The following is a 24,889-nucleotide window of genomic DNA, read 5'->3' on the forward strand; positions in this document are numbered from 1 at the left end:
AAATTCATCTTGTTATAACACGTGCCAGTCAATCTCCACAGTTTACTGTCATTATTGCCGTCTAAAGCATCACATGGGTTGATTGAGAGACAATACAGCACAGCCCACACATGTGATGCTCTAGACCAGGGGTGCCCAATATAGATCGCGATCTACCGGTCGATCGCAATGGACGTATGGGTCGATCGCGGGATGCAGCCAGGGATCCCTGGTGTCTGCTTGTTCACAGTGCAGGCTGAGAGTTGACAAGCACTCCGGACACTTGCAGGCCACTCTTAGGGACGGAGGGGGCCAGGGTGCTGCTTGTTTACAGCGCAGGCTGAGAGTCATCTACGGACACTGGCAGGTGGGGCTGCTGCAGCCCCAGCCTGCCAGTGTCCAGAGATAACTCTCAGCCTGCGCTGTGAACAAGGAGACACGGGGATCCCTGGGCGGCCACAGAACGCCACTGTCTCCTGCTCTCACAATCCGCTGGCCCCGCCCACATGCCCGGCCCCCGCCCACAGACATGCCCTGCCCGCCCACAGGCCCGCCCCGGCCCCAACCACAAGAAGTTGGTAGTAGATCTTTCGACTTGGTAATGTTATAAAGTAGCTCACATGCTGACAAAGTGTGAGCACCCCTGCTCTAGACAGTAGTAATAGTAATGCCAGTACAATTTGCCTTGTATGTCTAGGACACATAGGAAAGTTGTGGCTGCAGATAGAGGTAATATTAGAGGAAATACTATGCACTCTAAAGAGGGAGGGCTTATACAGAAGATAAGAACAGTGATTGTACATGGGAAAGTAAATTCTCACCCCCACTTTCCCTAATTCATCTTAGTATCTTTGATGCTAGAGAAGAACTTTGCATGGCAACAGATAATGGGCAGTGTGTTAGAGACAAGGAATATGTGAAATGACTGGCACTGTGAAGCAATTTTTCAGCACAAAGAGATCATTTTAGATAAAATCATTTATGCTTTTGATAGTATATATGAGCACAAATCAGTTGCATTGACAATAATAATTAAAGCCAACAGAGATAAATTATTATATCCAGGATAAGCTAAGAGCAGAAGCACATGTCTTGTACAAGGGGATACAACATGGTTGTTAGGGAAGTGCAGACAGCAGTTCCCCAGTGCGAAGATGAACCCTGGGAGAAGGGGGCACAAGAGACAGTGAGCCCTAAGCTGAAGCCCCCAACTGTCCCTTCCTGTTGCCTGGCCCTATCCTACGCAATAGGCAGCAACTTGTAGACGATCCCTACCTATATACGTGGCACACAAAATGCAGACAAGACAAACAACAACAAAGGGAGGTCAGTAACAGTCGAGCAATGAAGTGTCAAAATTGGAATCCAAAAGAATAGTCAGTAGGGAAAGCCAGAGGTCAAGAATCAGAATATAAGTAATAACAGCGAGAGAAAAAGCAAGTACACACAAGGTAATAGCAAGCAACAGTGTGAATGTGAGCCAAGACTAAAAAGGGAGGAAGAACCGGCCCTGGACCTGACAGGAAGGCAGGCTGTCAATCACAGAGCAAGAATAAGTTTAACTAATAGAAGAGCAGAGAGAAATGAAGGTGAAGGAGACGGGTGTGGTGGGAATTCAATTAACAAGGTGAAGGAATAGGACAGTGTTCAGACAATGCAAAACAAACCCAAACGAAGAAATCACAGCCAAACACGTCTCCTGCACCGCAGCATGCGACTGGATGACGACGCCAAAGCCCGGACGGGCAAAGATGTTACAATGGTAGAAAAAACTTGTAGTATATCAGTTAACCAACTTTCCACCCTGCCTAAGAAGGGAAACTTCTTTATGACACCCTACTGGGACCACCCCTTTAAGACCAGATGTCTTGTATTGGAGAGAAAACAGAAGCCAGCCAAAGGAAAATAGATGACTTACTTCATCCTCATTGGGATATATGATAATTACCTTAGTATATTTGTCCAAGCCCCCTAGACGTGCCATGTTATTGTTCTTAGATACCAAAAGAGCCAAGCAAATATAACAACCGTATTCATTTTCTTCAATGCCAGCAGCTTCCTGGGCTGATAAGGAGCTTATGTGTGACGGAAATAAAAGCACATTTGATAATACACCTCTAAGGCATTTGTACCCCTACAGCTTCAATATGCAATCCATTCTCCTTCATCCCCTCCTCGCAATATGCAAACTGGAAAAGAATTAACATACCCTGAAAAATGGACAGGAAGACGCGCCACGTGAAACTAATGTTATTACCAGTCATTCTACATTTGAGACTCTTTTTGTTCGCCATTGAACCAGTTAATTTGTTGCGGCTCAAAGGCCACTGGCAGGAGATCCTCAACTCTGCAAGTAAATAGGATTAAAAAACAAGGCAAAAAAAAACAAAACCCTGAAATTAAAAACTAAGTGAAGAAATAGAGATATGTATTATATAGATTTACTGGAGAAGATCAAATCACAATGTTTAAGTATAGGCTGATGTCCTTACAAGAAAAGAAGGTTGTATTCATTGTTGGAACCGGGTTCTTTAAACCCAGAGAGAATGATTATATTGGCCCACCTTCTATCCATATATTGGCTTTCACTTTTTATTATATTGTCATAGTTATCTGTAAATTGTCCCATAAGAAATTGCAAATGGAAAATTATTGGCTCTGAGGTTACTTCCAAATGGATTTGTCTTCTGGATCTTTTTGGTAACAGCCTGACCACTTTGGTAGATCCACCAGTGCTCTGGCCAATCTGACCCTGGTTGTATCCAAGAATGGAACTGGAATATCTTAAAAACAACAAAATAATATTACGTACTGCAAACGACTCTAAGAGCCTTTTGTACACATAGGGTGTTTCCAGCAGTGGACTCTTAGAAGTATGACACTTTTCCAGTGTCATACTTCTCTGACTTTCTTACATTTCAACCACTATTCGAAATATATAAAGAAATTTGAAGATAAAAACACCTGGCACAGACAACATACTGACTTTAAGGACTTTAAGAAACTGATCTTAGGCTGCCTTCACACAGAGTAACGCCGGCTGCCATTCACAGCCGTACACGCGAGCGCTGCGGAAGGCTCCTGAACACTTCCCATTCACTTCAATGGGAGCGCTCGTAACGCCTGGTTTACGAGCGCTCCCATTGAAGTGAATGGGAAGTGTTCGGGAGCCTTCTGCAGTGCTCGCGTGTATGGCTGTGAATGGCAGCCGGCGTTACTCCGTGTGAAGGCAGCCTTAGTAGCGAAGAAGAAACCCTGCAGGATATTCTCTGTACTACATCTCTACATCCGCCCCCCATCCATGTCAAAACCATTCTTTCTACTAAGTCTGGAATTTGACCTCATAATCCCTCAAGATAGTCATGTCAAGGGCTCATGGCATATCCACCTGTGTTAGACTCCAAGAGAGCCATTTCAAGCTACTTTCCAGATGGTATCATTCCCCAGAATGGCTGTACAATCATAAGCTTATGGACTCAGCTACTTTTTGGAGGTGCGACTCAGAAATCGGTTCCTTACTACATATACGGTGGCAGTGTTCCCTTAGTGTTTTCCTACTGGGTTCAAGTGGAGGCCCGGATTCGAAAACTTGGATTCCCAGACTCCACCATTGACCCTGCTACGCTTGAAAGAGCCAACAAATTTTATGCAGCTATAGAACTTGTGGCCCCAGATACATCAAAATAATAAAAAAAAATCCAACTAAGGTTCATAACTGTGATAAATAATTTCTTGAAATGGACACGTTTCCTACAAATTAAATGCCTAAGAAATGACAAACTAATAAGATATAGTAAAGTATATAAAACTTCTAAAAGTTCGGAGAATTAATCAAGTCTAGCAAATTGCCAGTATGAGGTCGGCATTGTTCTCAGTTTTACATCTTTTTACAGATATAGCTATTGTTAGGTAGTTACTGAATGTGGTAAATAGCAATTTACAGTCAGCTAAAACATATGTATCCATCATAGAGTTAAATCCTGTGTTCCTTATATCAAAAGAAGCTATAAAGAACCTGCCTCATTAAAACCTGGTTTTCCTGAAAACTTGTAGTAAAGAACAGTAGTTCACAGGGTCAGCAGCTGTAGGTAGTGCATTGTAAAACTTGAAGAGGACATTTTGTGTGGAAGTATATATATATATATATATATATTCTATCTATCTAAAGCACAACCGTTAGACATCACATTCCTATGTGAACAGGTGCAACAGCACCCTGTAAACAGCACAAAAACCCATGTAAATAAAGCTGAAAACGCATTGCGGCTATGAATTTTATTAACATATACATTTACTATTATTGGTTACTATCTAGGGTTGAGGGTATATCGTCACTCCATAAGGAGAGAACCACCATTTAGGTGTGTGGAGTCTTATTAAGCCATGAGCGCTCCACTGTGCAAAGAAACATGGGAAGAATATGCAAATCTGACTTACATGATGTCAGTGCCTCAAGTGTGCACACCAATAGAGTAATTAGGAAGACAGAGTCTCAGTCAAACACACCTATAGAGGGCGCTCCCTTTTACATCATGCCGACCTTCTCAGAGGCCTTTGTTTGCAATGATGTTGGGATTTTACCAGATACAGTCTCTCAGCCAAGGACAGTTGTTTCAATGTATTTGCATTTCATCAGCTTGGCACAGAGAGGACTGATCTGGTAGAGGAGAGAGGCTTAGACAGGGTTGAGGGGATATTGTCACTCCATAAGGAGAGAACCACCATTTAGGTGTGAGGAGTTTTATTCAGCCATGAGCGCTTCACTGTGCAAAGGAACATGGGAAGAATATGCAAATCTGACTTCCATGATGTTAAAGGGAGCACCCTCTATAGGTTTGTTTGACTGAGACTCTGTCCTTCCTAATTACATCATGGAAGATAGACTTGCACATTCTCAATCAGCGGCCTCAATTGGTGTGCATACTTGAGGCACTGGCATCCTAATTACATCATGGAAGTCAGATTTGCATATTCTTCCCATGTTCCTTTGCACAGTGGAGCGCTCATGGCTGAATAAGACTCCACACACCTAAATGGGGGTTCTCTCCTTATGGAGTGACGATATCCCCTCAACCCTGTCTAAGCCTCTCACCTCTACCAGATCAGTCCTCTCTATGACAAGCTGATGAGATGCAAATATATCGAAACAGCTGTCTTTGGCTCAGAGACTGTATCTGGTAAAATCCCAACATCATTGCAAACAAAGGTCTCTGAGGAGGTTGGCATGATGTTAAAGGGAGCGCTCTCTATAGGTTTGTTTGACTGAGACTCTGTCTTCCTAATTACATCATGGAAGATAGACTTGCGCATTCTCAGCCAGCGCCCTCTATTAGTGTGCTTACTTGAGGCACTGGCATCCTAATTACATCATGGAAGTCAGATTTGCATATTCTTCCCATGGTTAATATCTATACATATAAATTTGTGTTTCGTCATATACATGATTGATCAAGTTTTCAAAGGCCCAACTGCCTTGACAAGGTGATCTCATTCAGATGGGACCCTCCAGTAAGACATACCTTTCCTGGACCAGGAACTGGTCTACAGTGTGAATACTAGGCAAGTAGGATCCAGAGCCATGTATTAATCAAAATAGTATTGGATAGATAAAAGTCTGAAGTTTAATCTAATGCTCTAGTCCAATAAAACAATCCTGTGCAAATGGTATGTCCAGTAGAGGTGGCCATTAGTGTTCCCTGTAGAGGAAAAAACAACAGATGTAAATGGATGCAAGAAAGCCATCAGTTTATATTTAGAATCATGAGGTAAAAAAAATAGAGATCTGACTTTGTCTATTGAAGTATATAGTATATCACTTTTGTTTCTCTCCTTCAAAAAAACAAATATGTTCAGAAACAAATCCTCTTTTTAACATTTATCTCTATGTAAAGATTAGCCACCTGCTTGCATGCATTTTTAAATCTGTTAATGAACTTGATAAGGATCTATACAGGTGTAAAGAACTTGGGATGAATATACCGTACTTCTATATTGAATATGCCGCATCTCCTTGAGAGTGCATGATACACAAAAGGATAGCACTATTACACTGGAGTACCACTTAGATGGATGCAACTCCTCTTCTTAGGAATATCATTCATTTCAATCACTTTCATATAAACTGCTATAAGATAGAAATCATATGAATATGCATTACATTATCCACTCATTGACAAAAAAATATCACCTCACTGTCCTTGACACCAAAACTGATCTGTCTCTCTGTTCCTCAACCAAATTTTACTCCCTCGAAATACAACCTGGTTACCCATTTACTGGAAGCAGCAAAGTCACTAATTCCTCTTCATTGGTGACAGCCTTCCACCATATCCATGTCTGAATGGATGAATAAAGTAGCACCAACTTATCAAGGTTTGAGGAACTGCTGAGCTCATAGCTCCAATTTTGGAAATGCCAAATTCTATCTGATTAACCCCCAGTAAACTCTGAGTAGTCATTTTTTGAGATGCCTCTCCCACCAGCATATCCTTGGAGTGTGCACTCTTGCCCTCACTCTTGCGTTCTCTGTGCTTGCTCTCTCTGCTCCTTCCTTTCTTTTTCTTCTTCTCCTCTTTACTGTCTTCTCCTTCCTCCCCCCCCCCTTCACATCGGCCAGCTTTAGGACATTTAGTAGGCCATTGAGTACCTTCCTCTCAGGTTTTTTTGGATCTATTTCTGTGAAAAAATACTGTTTGTTATGTGCTTCACTGTGTTTAGCTGTTAAAAACTGTAAAAACTCAATTAAAATTGATTTACAATAAAAGAAAATTATAATATATATATATATATATATATATATATATATATATATATATATATAAAATCACCTAGTGTTATGATTTGCAAGTTTACTAAAAAAATAATAAATAAAAACTTGCAGAGCCCAACTGGGCTCTGAGCAGCAGAGATACCCTGGTGTGAATGAAGCCTGACAGCGTCACTGCCAGGCTACTCCACCATCTGGGTGTCTCTGTTAACCTCACAGAGACAGCTTACACAGCTCAGAGCAGCCGCTAAAGAAATATAATCTAGTCAGAACCTCTGAGCCAGACACAAACCAACTAAAGTGTGTGCTACCAGTGCAATACAGAAAATAAGGCAGCTTGCTGCCAGAGAACTAACGTGCAATTCTAACTAAGGGGCAATTCTAACTATGGCCAACTACAGAACAACAGCACTGGAACCTGCACACAACATTACAGAATGGGGATCTGGAAAGAGGCTAGGGCGGTGGACTGAGCCACCAGGGTCCTTAAATAGGGAAAGGGCAGTCCCAATGAACCAGCCCAGCTGCCCACGCCCCTTCGCACATTGGCTGACACCCTTGTCAGTCACACAACCAACCATGCCCAGCTGCTGTTTGGTAATTAACCCCTGCTAAGTAGGGCTGTTTACAACAGGGAAAAGGCGACAGCCGGCGAGAAACCACAACAGAGGAACAGGCCGCAACCCGTCCTCTATACCGCAGCTGCCGCCCTGTAATAACACCTAGACAAATGTTGGATAGCTACAAGTCCTGGCATACTGTTATGTCAGATATGTAAATGATTGCAGGTGTGGTCTGGGCCTTGCCACAAGAGTGCATAAAAATGCTTTCCCCTATGCCCTATAAAAAGGCCCCCAAAGGCTTCTTTTGGGTAGTGTACCTCTTAGTGATTACTAGGCATGCTTCTATGACGTAGTCTGAGAAGTTTTATCAACTTACTGGGACTGGGACTGAGAGAAGCAGGATTATTATTTTGACAAATTGTCTTCTATCTAGGCCATACTAACTTAGCTTTTAGGGCATACACACAGATGCCGACAAACATGAACTGATCCCTGCGCCTACAGTTTCCTTGTCCATTCACACAGACGTGGCACCTTCATTACATACCTCTGTTTCTGCCCAAACCGTTTCCAGGTGCTTAGCAGAAGGAAATCCGGTATGATGTCACCCATTATGTGCTCTGCTATTGACAACCCGCCACCATCCACTTTGCAGTAGTGTCATGAATGAGTAACATGGAGTTCTACGACTGGAACCATATCATCTTCAGCAATAAATCAAGGTTTATTTTTGGGATCCAATGAAGAGTTCGAGTAAGGAAGCCTCATAGAGAATGTTTCAATCCTCGGCAAGAAGGTTATTGGAAACATATTGGAGAACTAAGCAAATCTTGTATGGATATAGACTCTCACAAATCCTTCTATCCCTTCTTGTAATCCCAGACATACTAAATGATGAGATCAGGGCTCTGTGGAGGCCATGCTATCACTTCCAGGAATCCTTTTTTTTGAAGATGATATAATGCCTGAATGTTTGGGTCATGACCCCTCTTTTGTGGCAGAGGGTCTTTTGAGCCTACTGTTGTCTCCTCACCCCCTAAAAGCTTTTAAGAAAATTGCCAAATATCTCAACAGATTATTGTAAGAGCGAGGTTTTAACATTACTACAATTTGAGACCCTAAATCCCTTCATAAATATGGCAGCAAAGAGCCTTGTCCGATTCGTTAAATGTATTATTTATTACTATTACTGAGCAGCAAATGTCATATAATTACTGATTATGCAACAATCTCTCTGCAAATATGTTAAAAGCCAAAAATCAAAATGGTTACGCTGCGTAATACATTAAAAGTCACTCTGAAGCTTTCAGTGTATTCGAGACTGAAGGCTATTAAAATGCAATCATTTATCTTTAATGGTAAAAGAGGCCAAGTCTATAAAACGTGTCCTCTAATTAGAATCGTTCATGAATTATAAATGCATTTTATGTTAAGCAGAGATGTTCTACAAGGAAAAGTAACACATGTGAAAAACTAACAGATATCAAAATTTAAGAACGCTTTAATGTCATCCCATGTAAAGCAAGTGGCGCTAATGGATACAATCTGATATTCTGGTAATATTTGCCTGGGATTATTCATTCAAATGTAATAATTGAAGAACGCCTCTCTGATCAAATAATAAAACTTACATGAGCTCATGAATGTTGCAGTTCTCTAAGATTGCACAATGCTTAACTTGCTAGAGCAGCAGTTTGTGCTCCAGAGTTGTTCTTCCTATTTAAGGTTAGAAAAGTCAACTGGTTGCAATTATAGTCAGCCATTTTGGAGGCTATAGATAACTTTCATTGGTCACCCAGTCACCAGATCCATAGAGGAGTATAGACATTTTATGGATGGCATCCATCTTATTTGTGTTTTGCATATGTTGGTATAGAGTCTTTTCTAGTATTGATCCAAGAGTTAAGTTTTATCTGTACGTTGCTCGCCCATTCTGTAGTTAGCTGCTGTACTACAGGACCAAATTATCAAAGCCACACTTTAGGTAACAAAACAGCCAACCATCCATTATACGCTGATCACCAATTCTCTCTAGGCTACTTAAAGAGGACCTTTCATGTCCTCGGGCACATGCGGTTTTATATACCGCTATAAAACCGACAGTGCGCTGAAATTGTTATGTGCCCCAGGGCAGGAGATGTTGGTGCAATCTGTACCATAGCTCTGTACTGTCAGAGGGGGTGTTCCTCACCGCCCAGCCATGACACTAAGCGGTGAGGAACGCTCCACCCCCCCGACTATAGTCAGCCATAAACTAGTACTAGGGGGTGTTCCTCACCGCTCAGAGTCATGGCTGGGCAGATGGGAACGCCCCCTCTGACAGTTTAGAGCTACGGTCATTACTGTCAGGAGGGGCCTTCCCAGCTAGACTGATGGTGAAGAGCTATCGGTAATTGCACCGATATTTCCTGCCCTGTCGGCACTTTCGACTTTCTAGTAGTATGTAAACTGCATGTGTCTGAGGACATGAAAGGTCCTCTTTAAACATCCCTTATGGACTCTGGTATTATCTCTCTCATGGTTGAAGTTTTGCACAATAGCCCAATTTCCTTGGCTTATGTCCAAGCTAATGTTGCACAAAGCCCCTACAGACCTTTTGAAGATAACTAAGTCGAGGTCTGATGATGCTATGCCCTGGCAACCACTGATGTTGGCCCAAGCCCTCTTCAAAGGGGAAACCAATTTCTCAACTTACTGCCTTCTTCTTGATGATGATGATGATACACCAGGCCTTACTAGCGGACACTGTTATAGTATTTGTCACCTATAGGTTTCATTGCTATTTTCTTAGCCTTCAGCCCACTGACATTTACAATGGGGGAGCATCCACTGGCTTTCATGACATTGAAAGCCCTGGTGGAAAAAGGAAACCATTTGCTCATATTCTGGTTTGGCTTTATTTCAGGGTCATTAATCTTCATGTAAGTATTGATCTGTAGGGAACTATCTTCTCAATATGTGGTGCTAGAGCAACGTTCTTCTATCAAGTAAAACTTTGTGCTTACCATGTTTCCCTGAAAATAAGACAGTGTCTTATATTAAATTCTCTTTCTAAATATAGGACCTGTCTTATTTTTGGGGGACACTTTATTATGGAGCGGCTGTTGGCTTACAACCAGCAGTCTTTTCTTAGCGGAGCGCCAGCACGACTGCTGGTTGTAGGTAGTGTGTGTGTGGGGGGGAGGTATTCTACTTACCTTCCCCATCTTCATAGCAGCGTTGGTGCTGCTGTTCGTACCGGCAGTGGAAGTGGTGGGCGGGGCTAAGCGAGTCTTCCGGCAGTTGTGCTGGAGAGCCTCACTTTGTGGGCATTGCAGCCGGCTGGATGCTGTGCGCTGTGCTGCAAATCATTGCCGGCTACTGCTTCTGCTGTATGCTAGCTGCTGCCTCTTGGATGAGCTGGGAGAGTGAACTCCCTGCAGCATATGCACAGCGGGCATCTCCCAGCTCATCCTACAGCAGCCAGAACAGTGAATACAACAGAAGAGGCAGCAGCTGGCAATAATTTTTGTGGATGCCTTATTTTCGGGGGGTACCTTATGTTATGCAATTCAACCCCCCCATATCTTACTTTCGGGGGTGACCTATTTCGACATGACAACCAAAGGGCCACCTTAAAAGATGGCAATGCAAATGCCTTTTCAACTCATTTCAATAACATCACTACTTACTGTAAAGATGGAAATCTATATAGAATATAAGATATTATCTGTAATATTTCTGAAGGATCAATCAGTTTTCTCATTGATCTTATGAATCATTGTAATGCAAACAAATAGCTGAAGCGTGCCAGACGTAAAACATTGCAAACGTAAAGAAATGTTTTCCTACACATTAGGAAACAAACATCAACATCAATAATTGAAAGCACAACAAAGACATTTGGAAGAAATACATAGCGAGTAAATATATAGCGGGCAGCATTATTCCTCTCCCTGGTACCATTGCCAGTAATGCATCAATTTTAAGATGCAACTAAAATATAAATTGTTCCAACAGGAGATATATATATTCTTCCTTATATAAATATAATTCTAAATGTTGCCTACAATATTTGTAATAGGCAGAAGGGAACTTTTATGGATACTTTAAGCTGCAATGCTTTGTACGGTTCTGCAATTCTAAATAGGTACAGTAAAAGGCTCGGAAACAATTGTAGGATAATCTAATATAAGTAAATAGTATAAGACTCGCAGCACCAGACTGGGATTCCTTGAGCACAGCAGATGACAATCTTCAAACTTCTTCATAGTTGCCATATTATATAGTATCCATTAACATGAGTGGGCTGTCATTTGTCAAGTAATACATGGACCAATTATTTATTTTGCTTACTTGTATACCGGAAACATGTTCTGAAGCGCGTTTACAGATATTGTCAGTCAATGGTCCATATAGTACGTGGAGGAAACTCACGCAAACACAGGGAGAACATACAAACTCCTTGCAGATGTTGTTCTTGGTTGGATTCGAACCCAGGAGTCCAGCGCTGCACGACAACAGTGCTAACCACTGAATATTCTAGAATTGGAGCTACTCTGTTATCATCAGTCTCTTTGTGGCTTAGGGCGGGTTCACACCTGCGCCCGGTCTCTGCGTGGCAGGTTTCCGTCTTCTGCCCGAGAAACTGGACAGGAGACGAGAACTGGCAGTCACTTTTCAAACCCATTCACTTGAATGGGTTTCCAAAGTGTCCTCCCGTGAGCGTCTTCTGCCTCTCGGCGGCAAAACCATTTTTTTTAACCAGACACAAAGTTGGACATGAAGGACTTTGTGTCCGGTTAAAAAAAAAAAAAGGTTTCGCCATGGAGAGGCACAAGACGCTCACAGGAGGACACTGACTGCCGGGTTTCCGTCTCCTGTCCAGTTCCACGGGCAGAAGATGGAAACCCACAAAGTAGAGACCAGGTGCAGGTGTGAACCCGCCCTTACAGAGAAACTCTTGGTGTGATGTCCATTTTATTAAATCTTCAGGTCTCAAAGTGTGAAGGGAACCAGTGCAAATACTTTCTGCATCCTATTCTCCATGGACCTCATAGTACTGTACAACAACCCCTTTCTGTTTGCCCTGGATCAAGAATCCCAGAGTAAAGAGGTAAAAAGTTATCTCTAGACATAAAGAAGTTATGGCAACTTCTCAGATGTTTTACCAACCCTAAATGTCCCATTAATGTCTAGCATGATTTAACCTGTCATGCCCCTGAATAATATGACTGATCCCGAAAAGTAAAGTTTAAAATGTTCCCGCGCCATATGCAAATATATTAAACCTGATAATGGGGGCAGAGCCCAACTTGGTAAGCTATCATACTGGTAATCCTGCCCAGTGAGTTGTGATCGACTTCTTTCTGGGCTCTGATAACATCTGAAAGCCTTCCAAACTCATATTGAAATATTGAGCAGGTGCCTAGTTGCATGGCGTCATATTCAATAGAGACTCTACTCACATGTTGAGAAAAGCGGGTGCATCAGTGGGACCCATTTGGAATCTAAACGAGACCTGATGAGTTACCAATTAGCAAGCATTGCTGCTAATACTACTGTATAACGCTAGGTTCACACCTGCCTTTGGGTTTACATCTGGACCCGATGAACGAACACCTAATCTGCTTTAAAAAGTGGGAAACCTATGGACCCCATAGACTATAATGGGGGCTGATGGGTTTCCTCTAGTTTTCCACCTAAAAAAGACATAAAAATGTGGAGAGAAAAGCAGGGCTTTTCCCTTCACATTTTTTAAGCGTATTCTAGGATGGAAACCCCAAACATAGATTAGGCACGGGTGTGAACCTCGTCGTACTGCCTATGGTTTCTTCACTTCTCCTGCAACTTTCCATGCAAAATCAGCCACTGAACCAAATTGAAGTACACCAAATATGTCAGGGTGTAATCCTATGCTGTGTTATAGTAGCTGCTCCCTTCTCACAGGATCTCCTTGTAAACCGACACATTAAACTCTGAAAGCCATAAATGTTGAAAGAAATCACAGAGCGGCACCTTGGGACGGTAAATTGCAGTCGTTTACAGACCTATTATAGGAGAATTGTTTTTAAATTGTTCATTTTGAAATGCGATTGTTCTCAATGCTTCAGCCGTAGATTTCCCGCTTTCCTAAATATTTCACAGAAATCTCATACTGTACAATAAGTCTTTATTTAATAATGGGTGATATAGTCAGAGATGTGGTACATCAATGTTCCCAAACCTACGGTCCTCCTAAATTATAATGCTCACTATGCTTTCACAGTCACCGGCTATTATTATTGCTGATATACTTATTTTACTGTAGTAGTATTATTGTCATGATTTATTATTATTATTATTATTATTATTATTTTGTACATAGCTTAATGTAGAATCCCACTGGAAACACTACAAAAGTGGAAAGATGTGTTTATCTATATATACAGCATTGAGCTCGCTATATGTATTAATGTACCGTTTTGGACTGATAATTGAACTAGTGGTATAACCCATGACCTAGGAATCTCAGGTGGAAGTCTGTTGTTCCCTGAGATAGTAAGCAGAAACCGAGCAGTAGTTCTCTCCCCCTTCCAGCTAGGAGAAGGATGTATGGGTGTGCAAGGAGAGGAGATAGAGAGAAGACTGAGCCACAGTTCTTGTTAGGCTAACTCCTAAGCCAGTCCAAGTGTTGCTATTAGGGTTGAGCAATCGTGATCGGGTTCTGATCCTGCCTAAAAAAGATCAGGAACGGAATTCTGATCCCAATTGCTTAACTGTGCAGGTAACTTACCTGCACAGAACCGCTGCCGCTTACCGGAGCCCTGGGCCATCATTCTTTCCTCTTTTCTCTCATTCAGATGCCTGCAGAGCGCTGTGTGCGCCCCGCCTCCCTAGGCTAGTGTTACAGATGGTGGGAGAAGGCGGGACTTGTGGCTTAGGAGATTGTGGGTGGGTACTGGGAGGGGAGAGGTGAGTGAGTGTCTGGGTTTTTTTTAGCCGAACACAAAGTCGGACATGCATTATTATTATTATTATTATTAGTAGTAGTAGTAGTAGTAGTAGTAGTGGTTGTAGTAAAGTAATAGTGGATATTCTCATCAGTATCAGTAGTAGTACAGTAGTAGTTGAAAATAATAACAATATTATCACTAGTAGTATTGTAGTAGTTGATATTGTTATGATTATGTTGTTGTTATTATTATTATTATTATTATTATTATTATTATTATTATTATTACTACTACTACTACTAATACTGTTTTCACCATTAGTGTGACAGATATAACCTAAAAATACACCACATCATTTCTTTAGCAGCGAATGTCCAGGTGACTTTTACAATCCACTTTACCGTTTTCTGATTCCTTTTTGCAACTGAAAAAAAAAATAAAAAATGTGGGATTAGAAAGCTGCCTCCTCAGAGAATACTTTTTAATATGTTTTATGCTAATACAATTATATAAGTGGGTCATGGTCTACTTTTCATCAAGTTTCCTATTTTTATTCAGTGAATCTCTGGACTTAATTTTCATGTCACACTGACAGACCATGAACTTCAAATCAGCCATTAACGTCTTCACAACCTCCTCAAATATTTCCTGTATCAGCGCAGATGGCTCCGTATCTTGACACTTTGTACAGTGGTGAAATGGATATTTCTGTTAGGACAAAACTTTCATCGCTTAAAGGAGGTGCCCTGCTCTGTCTAATGTGCAAATATGTTTGATGTAATAGGACATATAATAGACAGTGTTAACAGGTCTTTTCTATCTGCCTTGGGCTTTCAGATTCATGTCATTATAGATGACTACATTCTGAGGCCGCTATTATATGAGACGTATTGTAATTCCTTTCTTTGTAAAACTTACTTTTCTATGGCTTCTATGTCGCCTTTGAACACAATTTAGTTTTTTCCTGGATTATTACTGACCACGGCATCAGAGACAGAAGGAGAGGGATTTCTGTGTCTCCATATTGTCTCCCCCCTGTGATGCAATTGAGGGGTGCTGTGGGGTTGTCATAGCTGTCAGGGGTCTAATAATGACCCCAAGGCCTTCTATTGTTGGCTATGGCTCCATGGGATGTCCTGCAGCACTTTATTGCTGCAGCGGCACCTGGTTCTTCCCACAGCGCTTTAGACAGAAAGTTCGCAGAGTTTTCCTCCGTGGACTTTCTGCTATATTTATACCTATGTGGAGCCGGCGTTTCCATATGGCGTTTCCGGTTTTGGAAATCACGGCGTATCCTCACGGCGGTTTTTACCTCAAAGTGGGCATGGCATTCACTAGAATACCATCCACTGTGCCCATACTGTAAAATGCTGCAATTTTTCCCCACAACGTTTCCTCCACGGGCAAATCATGGCTTTTCTGTCTCACGGGGCCCCGGCCTTAGGGTCAATTCACACAGAGTTTTTTGCAGGTGGAATTAGGACACTGTATTTTGACGCAGTTTTTGTCACGGTTTTCATCATGTTTTTTGCTCCAGCATACTGTATGGACCTGGAAACTTCTCTTTAAAAAATGCTAGCAGTTTTTGAAGCGGTTTTTGCAAAAAACTGCGCCAAAAAACTGTGTAGTGTTTTTTCCACCATCCATTGACTTCAATGGGGTTTTCCAGGCAGAATCCGCCTGAACATAGGTCATGTTTTTTTTTTTTTTTGCACTAGCTGAAGGAAAAACACTAGCAGAAAAAAACTACTAGCGACTCCTGTTGGAATGAATGGTAGGCTGTTTTTCAGGGGGATTTTGAGGCGGATTCTGCCTTAAAATCCGCCTGCAAAAAAACTGTGTGAACTGAGCCTAAGTATTCTCATTACACCCTGCAACTGAAAGAGTGGACTGAAATACAAAAGGTTGAAGACTTATTGTAAAAAAGACTGCAAGTGCATATTCAAGTAGTCTCACAAGACTGAAAATAAATAAATTAAATAATAAAATAGTTTTAATAAAAGTTTTAAAAATCTAACCTCACCCAAATAGTAATAGTCACTAAACACCAAACCTACATAGCACAGTGCTGTTCATACATGTTAAAAATTAGTATTAAAAAAAAATTACTTGATTGCAATTGTTTTTCACTTTATCATTGTAATTTTTGGTACACTTATATAATAATTACTATATATCAGGGGTAGGGAACCTTCGGCTCTCCAGCTGCTGTGAAACTACAACTCCCAGCATGCTCCATTCACTTCCATGGGAGTTCTAAGAACAGCAGAGCAAGTATGCATGCTGGGAGTTGTAGTTTTGCAACAGCTGGAGAGCCGTACGTTCCCTACCCCTGCTATATATGAATTTAGAATTTTCAATATTTCTGCAGAAGTTTGACCTAAAACTACATCAGATTTCCAGACAAGTCTTTAAAATAGGGAAATAGAGCCTAAGCAAACAAATGAGGTAAAAATATTATTATATATTTATTTTTAGAGGAAAATGATCCAATATCACACATCTAAGTCCTCGTTCACATCTGTGTTGGGTATTCCATTTGGGGAGTCCGCATGGGGACACCCCAAATGGAATACCGAACACAACTGCAAGTGGTGTGCAGTTAAAGCACATAGACTCCATAGACTATAATGGGGTCCATGTACTGGCCTCACGCTGCCCGCACGAATCATGTGGACAGGAAAGTAGATTGTGAACTACTTTCCTGTCCGCACGATCCATGCAGAGATCTGGTGGCAAACATGAACCCAATTATAGTCTATGGGGTCCGTGTGCTTTCACTGGCACACCGCTAGCAGTTGCATTCGATGTTCTGTTCGGGGGGTCCTCATGCGGACTCCCCCGGACGGAATACGAATGCAGATGTGAACGAGGCTCTAGAGTGGCAAAAGTATGTGAACCTCTGCATTCACTATCTGGTGTGCAGCAATAACAACTGTTTCCAGTAATTGATGATTACGCTTTGGCGTCACTTTCACCACTTTCACCACGCTTCCCCAAGGACCATATCCCATGGCTTCCTCCTCATCCAGTCTCCTCCAACAACAAAATGCAGGGAGTGCTCGCTTTAGCAGCACATATACTAAAATTGGAATGATACAGAGAAGATTAGCATGGCCCCTGCACAAGGATAACACACAAATTCGAGAAGCGTTTCACAAAAAAACAAAACCAAATGCAGGGTGTCAGTTGTGATGGCTTTAGGTTACAACCATATCCAAAGAACTATGTTATATCTGCAACTCCTCTAGAGCTCACCTGTTTCTGGAACCTGGCCACAACTGGCAGTCTGGATTTACACAGTCCAGTCATATTAATGTGATCACCACCTATTTTTGACGTCAATGTTAAATAACCAATCGCAGAAGGTACGTGTCATCAGTCATCTGGGTGCACTCATCATTGTGGAAGGCACGATGGATCAACACAAGTATGTATCTATCCTTGTGGACCATGTTCACCCCTACATGCAAATTGCTTTTCCTCAGGATGATGGCATCTACCAGCAGGACAATGCGACGTGTCATAAAGCTCGCACTGTATGTGTGTGGTTCAAGGAGCACCAGGATAAGTTTACCATACTCCCTTTGCCAGCAAATTCCCCAGACTTGAACCCAATTGAGAATCTGTGGGACCACCTTGATCGGTTTGTTCGCACCATGGATGCTCAACTGCGTAACCTAGCACAGCTGGCCATGATACTGGAGTCGGCATGGCTCAACATCCCAGTGAACATCATCACAACACCCCCTCTCTTCCTGCCCGTCTTGCCGCGGTCCGCTCTGCCAAAGGTGGTTATTCTGGATTTTGACAGGTGGCCACATTAATGTGACTGGACTGTGTAATAGGGACAGGGTGACATGGCAGTGTGGGATGAGGTCTGGAAAGGGTTCATTCTAGAGATAGGTGAGAATGTCAGATCTGGGATCTGTCTCTGTCATAAATTGTGTGAAAACTTAATAAATGAGGGTCCTGGAAATTGGCTGTATTATTGCAAGATTCAGTAAAAATGAGTTTACGGTACTAGTCATTTCCCAAGAAATTAGCAATGAAACTCATTTTAATAAAATTTCAATTAATTTCATTTTTAATTAATCAAATTATTTCCAATGCTCATGAAATTAACTTAATTAAAATTGAATTAATGAATTAATTGATTAATTTCAATTTAAATAAAATAACATTCATGTAGTAGATCTGAGTTGGTTTTGTCATTTGCACTTTTCCATAGGGCTACGGTTTATACAGATGTACCACACAATGGACTAATGCCAGTAAAATAACAAATTCAGCGCTACTATATATGCATATCATGCCTGATGTGGTTGTACATGTACACTCTCAAGACCCAGAGGTAAATGCAATACCATCCCAGTGTGGCATCCTCTAATTGCAGACATGCATGTTGGAATAAATTAGTAAAACACCAATTTGCATTTCTGCTTAAATTGTATTTTCTAAATGACCTCCTTTATTCCCTGTGCTGTGTACTGCCTACTACATCAAACCACAGCACAAAATGTGCAAAATGTGTTATTACTTTATAATTGAGGGCTTATAATAATAACGCAAAAGACTGTGATTTACATATGTACTGAGCGAACAACATCAAGGAGATCGCTTTCACTGATACTCTACATATCTACAATCCCGTCAGTACAGAGGATATAGGAATATGATCCACAATCCTTGGAAGCAAGGGAAGGCTGTATGGACCTGTACCAGTGATGAAATACATGCAAAAAGTAAACCAGAAAGGATCCACATCAATTCAGAGGTAAGTATAAAATATAGCTTTTATTTGCATCCAATAAAAAGTTGCAATGTAACTAGGTGGAGTTGGTTACTTCATGTCGGAGCTACGCGTTTCAGGACTCTCTCATTCCTTCCTCGTGGCATGAGGAACATGTAGCTCTGAAATGAAGTAACCAGCTAAAAGCTATATTTTATACTTACCTCTGAATTGATATGGATCCTTCCTGGTTGACGCTGGATTTTACTTTTTGCATGTACTGACAAGAATTAGACAACTAGGTGTGGCTAACATCTTTGTAAGGCTAAGGCGCCACGGGACGGCCAACAGCAATAAAGTGGCAATGCATCACGTTTGTTCCCGTAGCACTTAAATAGAAAGTTTGCAGAATTTTCCTCCACGGACTTTCTGATACAATTATATCTATGTGGAAACTGGCAGCATTTTCGTAAATATAATTGACATGCTGCGATTTACAAATCCGTACCGTGTCCGCACCGCAGTTTTTACTGCAAAGTGGGCATGGGATTCACTAAAATCCCATCCACTTTGCACTTATTGTAAAACTCTGCGATTTTTCCCGCAGCATTTCTGCTGCATGCAAATACATACACAATGATACTATTTAATCAGGGATGACAGTGACAGAAGTGTAGGGCCGTTCCATACTTACACAGGGGATGGTAAAACCTAGTTAAGCAAACCTTCTGCTTCTCAAACAACCCCTGTAATTAGAGATGAGCGAGCAGTATTCGATCGAGTAGGTATTCGATCGAATACTATGGTATTCAAAATACTCGTACTCAATCAAACACTACTAGCTGTTCTAAGTTAGGATTTGATGCAGAACCAGCGTTGACTGGCAGAATGCTATACATTGCCAATCAACGCTGATTCTCCTCTTACCTTTAGAAGTCTTCTCCCTGCGCAGCTTTCCCGCATCCTCTTCCAGCTCTGAATTCACTCTGCTTAGGCATCGGGACTGGGCAGAGCCGACTGCGCATGCCCGTGCATGCGCAGTCGGCTCTGCCTAGGCCCGATGCCTAGCAGAGTGAATTCAAGGCCGGAAGAGGACGTGGGGACGCTGCGCAGGGAGAAGAATCCAGCCAGACCCTCACTCATGGACTTGGTAAGTAGAATTTGATTGAATGTTGCCTACCCCTGAAACGAGCATTTCCCCCCATAGACTATAATGGGGTTCGAAACCCGTTCGAACAGTGTGCTGCTGTTGAAATCGGATTTTGAACCTCGAACATTTTAGTGTTTGCTCATCTCTACCTGTAATCCTTCTGCTGGGTTCTCTAAGACTGCGTTCACACTGAGTTTTTTGTTCAGGAATTTGGTCAGAAAACTGACTCAAATTCCTCCTCCAAAAAATGCCTCACCATACAGTCCTCCGTGTGAACGCAGCTTAAGGAGTCTTTGAACACTTCCGTTTTTAGGCACTGTACCTAGGGAGAGTTCTGGGTTGGTTTCATCCCCAGGTCACATGATGCAAACCAGCACCCAACCCATGAGACCCTCTACCTCCACCCTTTTCTCCCATGTTCACAGGGGGTTGGCAGACAAGATCATTATAAAAGTAAAGCCGACCCACATAGTGCAGGATTAGGTAAAACAACTCAGGGGTATGGTGCTGTTTCTGATCATGTGACCAAGGGACAGAAATTCCAGAAACCCTCGGTACGGTGCCTAGAAACCCTGTAGGAAGTATATACACTTAGAACTCCTTTCATGTAACACATGTAGAGTGGTAATCATGTCAACCATGACAGTATCACCCAGCTTTTCTATTGTGGTCTGTAGCCGTTGTTCCCCTTAATCTCTATGCTTTATCTATGCAATTATTATTTCCATATTTCGTGGTCCCTTTAGCTTCCTAGAACCAAGGGGCTCAGGTTGAACAGTGCTATAGATTTCTCCTGCAGCAAACCATGATGCTCTGTAAAGAACCAGAAAAACACTATTGAAATGATAAGGTGCTATGGGGTGCCCTAGAATAGCTCAATAATACAGGCTGTAAATTGAATATTCCAGGCACATTTCATCATTATAATGCATAAAACCCCATTATAACAGATGCAACTCCACAATTGTCTCGCAGCAGGATCGTCTCGGGAACGTCATAGACTCATACTGAGTAAGGACAGTTTATGTGCGATTCTTTCGCCTCCTCTTTTCATGCTTTTATAGGTTCTGACAGATTTTGTCATTTTAATCTGAGCAGTAAGAAGTTTAGAACCTTGCTCTGTATAATGACTTAAGATGATTTCCTGGGCTCCTACTAAATTATCTTTTATATTTCATGTGCACCATAAAACAAAGATGTTCCTCCAGGAAATCTACTCCCCAGACAACTGCAATGTGATCTAATAGACAACTGACTACATCCTTGGTAATCTAATCGCATGTTCTATATTCTTCCTATGTTCGGTATACATTCATTATGGTGTCAATGTTTATTTTTATCTTTACAAATTGTCTCCAGGGCAGACAGATTGAATGCACACATATCCTTCCTATATAGTATAGCAGGGTGTGGGTGCACTTTATGGCAGATGTAATAAATAGGAGTTAATGGACAGAAAAAAACTCAATAGACTAAAACAGTCCCTAGGAAGTGATGGTGTAGAACCCATCCCCTTAAGGTGTGCGAGGGGAGCTTCATCTGTATACAGTAGATACTCTTCTATTTACTTCCAGTAGAGCAGTGGACTTGCCATTCACTCATTATTTTAGTAATAATAGAAAAACCCAATCTGCACAGTATATGTCAATGTAAAACATATGAAACATTTTAAAGGGAACTGAACCCTGATGGGAAATAATCAGTATAACTTATTTATCCATTGAAGTCCCAGCTCTTTCTACGTTGAGAAGTCATATAAGTGGTCCTAGGGCTGGGCAATTACAATTGAAGCAGATTATTTTAGGCCATGTCCCTCACAAGGTTTGTCCAACAAGGACTCTCAATGTTGCCCCCATCAGGGACTCACCAATCGTCCACTGGAGGTGAGGTACCCTTCACACATGGCAGATGTGGCCCTACTAGGGCCCACCAGTAGAATTCATTATGGGGGTCTACTATATAGCTACAGGCAAATATTACCTGATACTTGTTCACAAATTCCTAAAATGTCACCAACATAAACATACTGTATATTCTAGTAGAGTTTGCAGCCTAGCCCTTACCTCTGATTGTTTCTGCAATGGGGTCCCATTAGTAGCCTATGGCTGGCCCTTGCCATAAACTAGGGTCCTCTTATCTCTGTGAGGCTCAGTTCACATCTGTGTCAGAGTCTCCAATAGCAACTCATAACAGCGGCAGACAGACAGCTCTGAAATTTACACTTGAGAAAGGGCAGAGAGCCTGAAACGCGTAGTGTTAGTATCTAATAAAAGCTGTTGAGAAATCCTGGAATTATACGTTGAATCTGTGCGCGCTTCACCCGAAATCCTCCTCACCCAATTCGTTTAGTACCCTGAGGGTTTTCGCATGTCTTATCACACTACCTACAGTTGGTATTAAAGGGGAAGCTGCTGTCACCCTAACTGGGGAATATTTAAGGCTTTATTGGTGTTGTGACTAATCACAACGCCGTGAGGTCAGAGGCCACCTTTATACCATCTCACTAGTCCAAGTGCTCTAAAAACTATTACACTATATCGCCACTCGGTGTTTTCCTCTTTTTTATCTCCATTGGTGACTTTGTCGCAGAAACTGTCAAAAATTGGCAGAGAGAAAAGCCCTGCCCTTTCTTTGACACTTTATGATGCACACCCGGTGGACACACAGTAGACCCCATTATAGTAAATGGGGTTCGCCGGTCACTGTGTACAACTGCTGTTTCAGCAGCGAGGCCCCTTGCTGGACCAGAACAACGGAGCTCATGGCGTAGATCTGAACTTAGCCTAAGCCATGGATCTACAATATGCTCACACAGCAACAGGCCTAAGGCAGGAGAAAGACACTGCAAGATGATTAGTTATTGGAGCCCCTTCAATGTGATAGGGCAGATGTGGCCCACAGAGGAAGTATACTGATGACCTGACTTGGCATCTAGATGCCATCTCTCCGTCCAGTGTGTCTACGGTATATAAAAATAAACTTAAATAATCTCTCTAGTATATTATCCTAGCACATAGCCTAGTTGAGATGCTATACGATGAGTGTACTGTGCCATGCCAGGGATATATGGGAGACCCACGGATGAATTCATCAGTAGGTCAGTCCGAGACTATCCAAAGCAATATAACAAAACTGTTTTTCCCTTTTGATATGTCATTGCTTTGTGATTGGTGGAGATCCAACTTTTTGACCCCTTACAATCCTAAAAATAAAAGCGGCTGCACCACTGAATTAACTCTGTATGGTGTCCCCATTAGTCCATAAAGGTATTCCCAACCACTATAATGGGGTTGTGCTGCATTTGTGCAGTGTTCAAAGGTGAAGGGGCCACAGCACTGGTTTAGAACTCCCTGATCTCAAAGAGATGAGCTATCCCTTTAATAATATGTCATGATTTTTTCAGATGTGATTAACTTGATATCAAAGCAAAACTCTCAAATTTCTAATGTAAAATCAGAGAATGGATACAATTTTAGGAAATTTTAATAGGTAAGGGGGCTGAATTCAGTGACCCAAAAAAGTTTGATCCTGAAATAGCCAGGATTGGACTGACCGACTGAAGAAGTATCCTCTGGAGAGTCGAGGGGTTAGACCATGATCCCCAGTAAAGGACAGCCATATTGTTAGGGAATGGCAGACGATAATTCCCCAGAAGCTGCTGGTGAACCCTGGAGGGAGGGGCACAAGGGACAGTGAGCCCTAAGCTGAAGCCCCCCACTGTCCCTTCCTATTGCCAGACCCTATTCTAGGTAATAGGCGACAACCACGAAGACAATCCCTCCCTGAATACGTGAAACACAAAACGCAGACAAGACGAACAACAACAAGGGAGGTCAGCTAGCCAGGGTTTGGTAACAGGAGAGCGATGCAGTGCCAAAACGGAGTCCAAAAGAATTGTCAGTAGGGAAGCCAGAGGTCAAGGATTAGAGTACAAGTAATAACAGCAAGAAAAACCAGAAAGCTAGAGGCAATAACTGGCACCAGTGTGAATGTGAGCCAAGACTAAATAGGGGAGGAAGAACCCGCCCTGATCCTGATAGGAAGGAAAGCTGTCAATCACTGAATGGACAGAGGGAACAAGGGCAGAAGAACAAGGGGAACAAGGGCAAATCCAATTACAACACTAGAGCCGTGTTCACACAGTGCAACTAAAAACTTTAAGCAGATTATCAAACTGCACACGCCTCCTGCGCCGCAGCACGCGAGCAGAGGGTGGCGCAGAGACCCGAACAGGCAGAGATGTTACACATATATAAAACTATCAATGCTGTGAATCCTTTATGGGGAGGGGTTTTCAATATAATTGGGTTATTTGACATATCCCTTATTAATCCCTATTAATGACGTGGTTATAGTAAGGATTATTTTTTCTGTCCTCATTATTTTTGGGGATGCCTCATCCCACTCCACTTTCTTTCAAAAATCTAATTTAAGGCTCCCGAGCCCCATTGCAACATTTGAAACTGGACCCCCTCCCACCATCTGACTTTTATAATACTGGTTCCTTCTTATGTGGCAGAGTGATCTTTGCGCCCCCCTCAGGCACCAGGTCTATGAGTGTGACTACACTCTGCGCACCTCCTATATTATGCCTCTCTTATTGAATACAAGTCATTCCAATGTATCAGACTCATTAATTGTTACAATAATAACATTTCCTTTCCTTCCCTATCTGTCACATAATACCGTACCTCTAAGTTAGCGTTAGTGACAAACTCGGTTCATGTTGCCATAGAGATCAAGTTCTCTTCTGAAATAAATGTGCCCTAAGCAAGTGTCTTGCAA

General features: G+C 42.0%; 1 non-coding gene across 1 annotated transcript; it reads left to right on the plus strand.

Moving 5' to 3' along the window:
- Positions 1–17,280: 17,280 nt before the first annotated feature.
- Positions 17,281–17,387, plus strand: LOC142211025 (U6 spliceosomal RNA). The gene has a single exon (XR_012717125.1). It is a non-coding gene; the product is annotated as a U6 spliceosomal RNA (small nuclear RNA).
- The last annotated feature ends 7,502 nt before the right edge of the window (positions 17,388–24,889 follow it).

This window comes from Leptodactylus fuscus, chromosome 6 (assembly GCF_031893055.1).
Source record: "Leptodactylus fuscus isolate aLepFus1 chromosome 6, aLepFus1.hap2, whole genome shotgun sequence".
NCBI classification, from domain to species: domain Eukaryota; kingdom Metazoa; phylum Chordata; class Amphibia; order Anura; family Leptodactylidae; genus Leptodactylus; species Leptodactylus fuscus.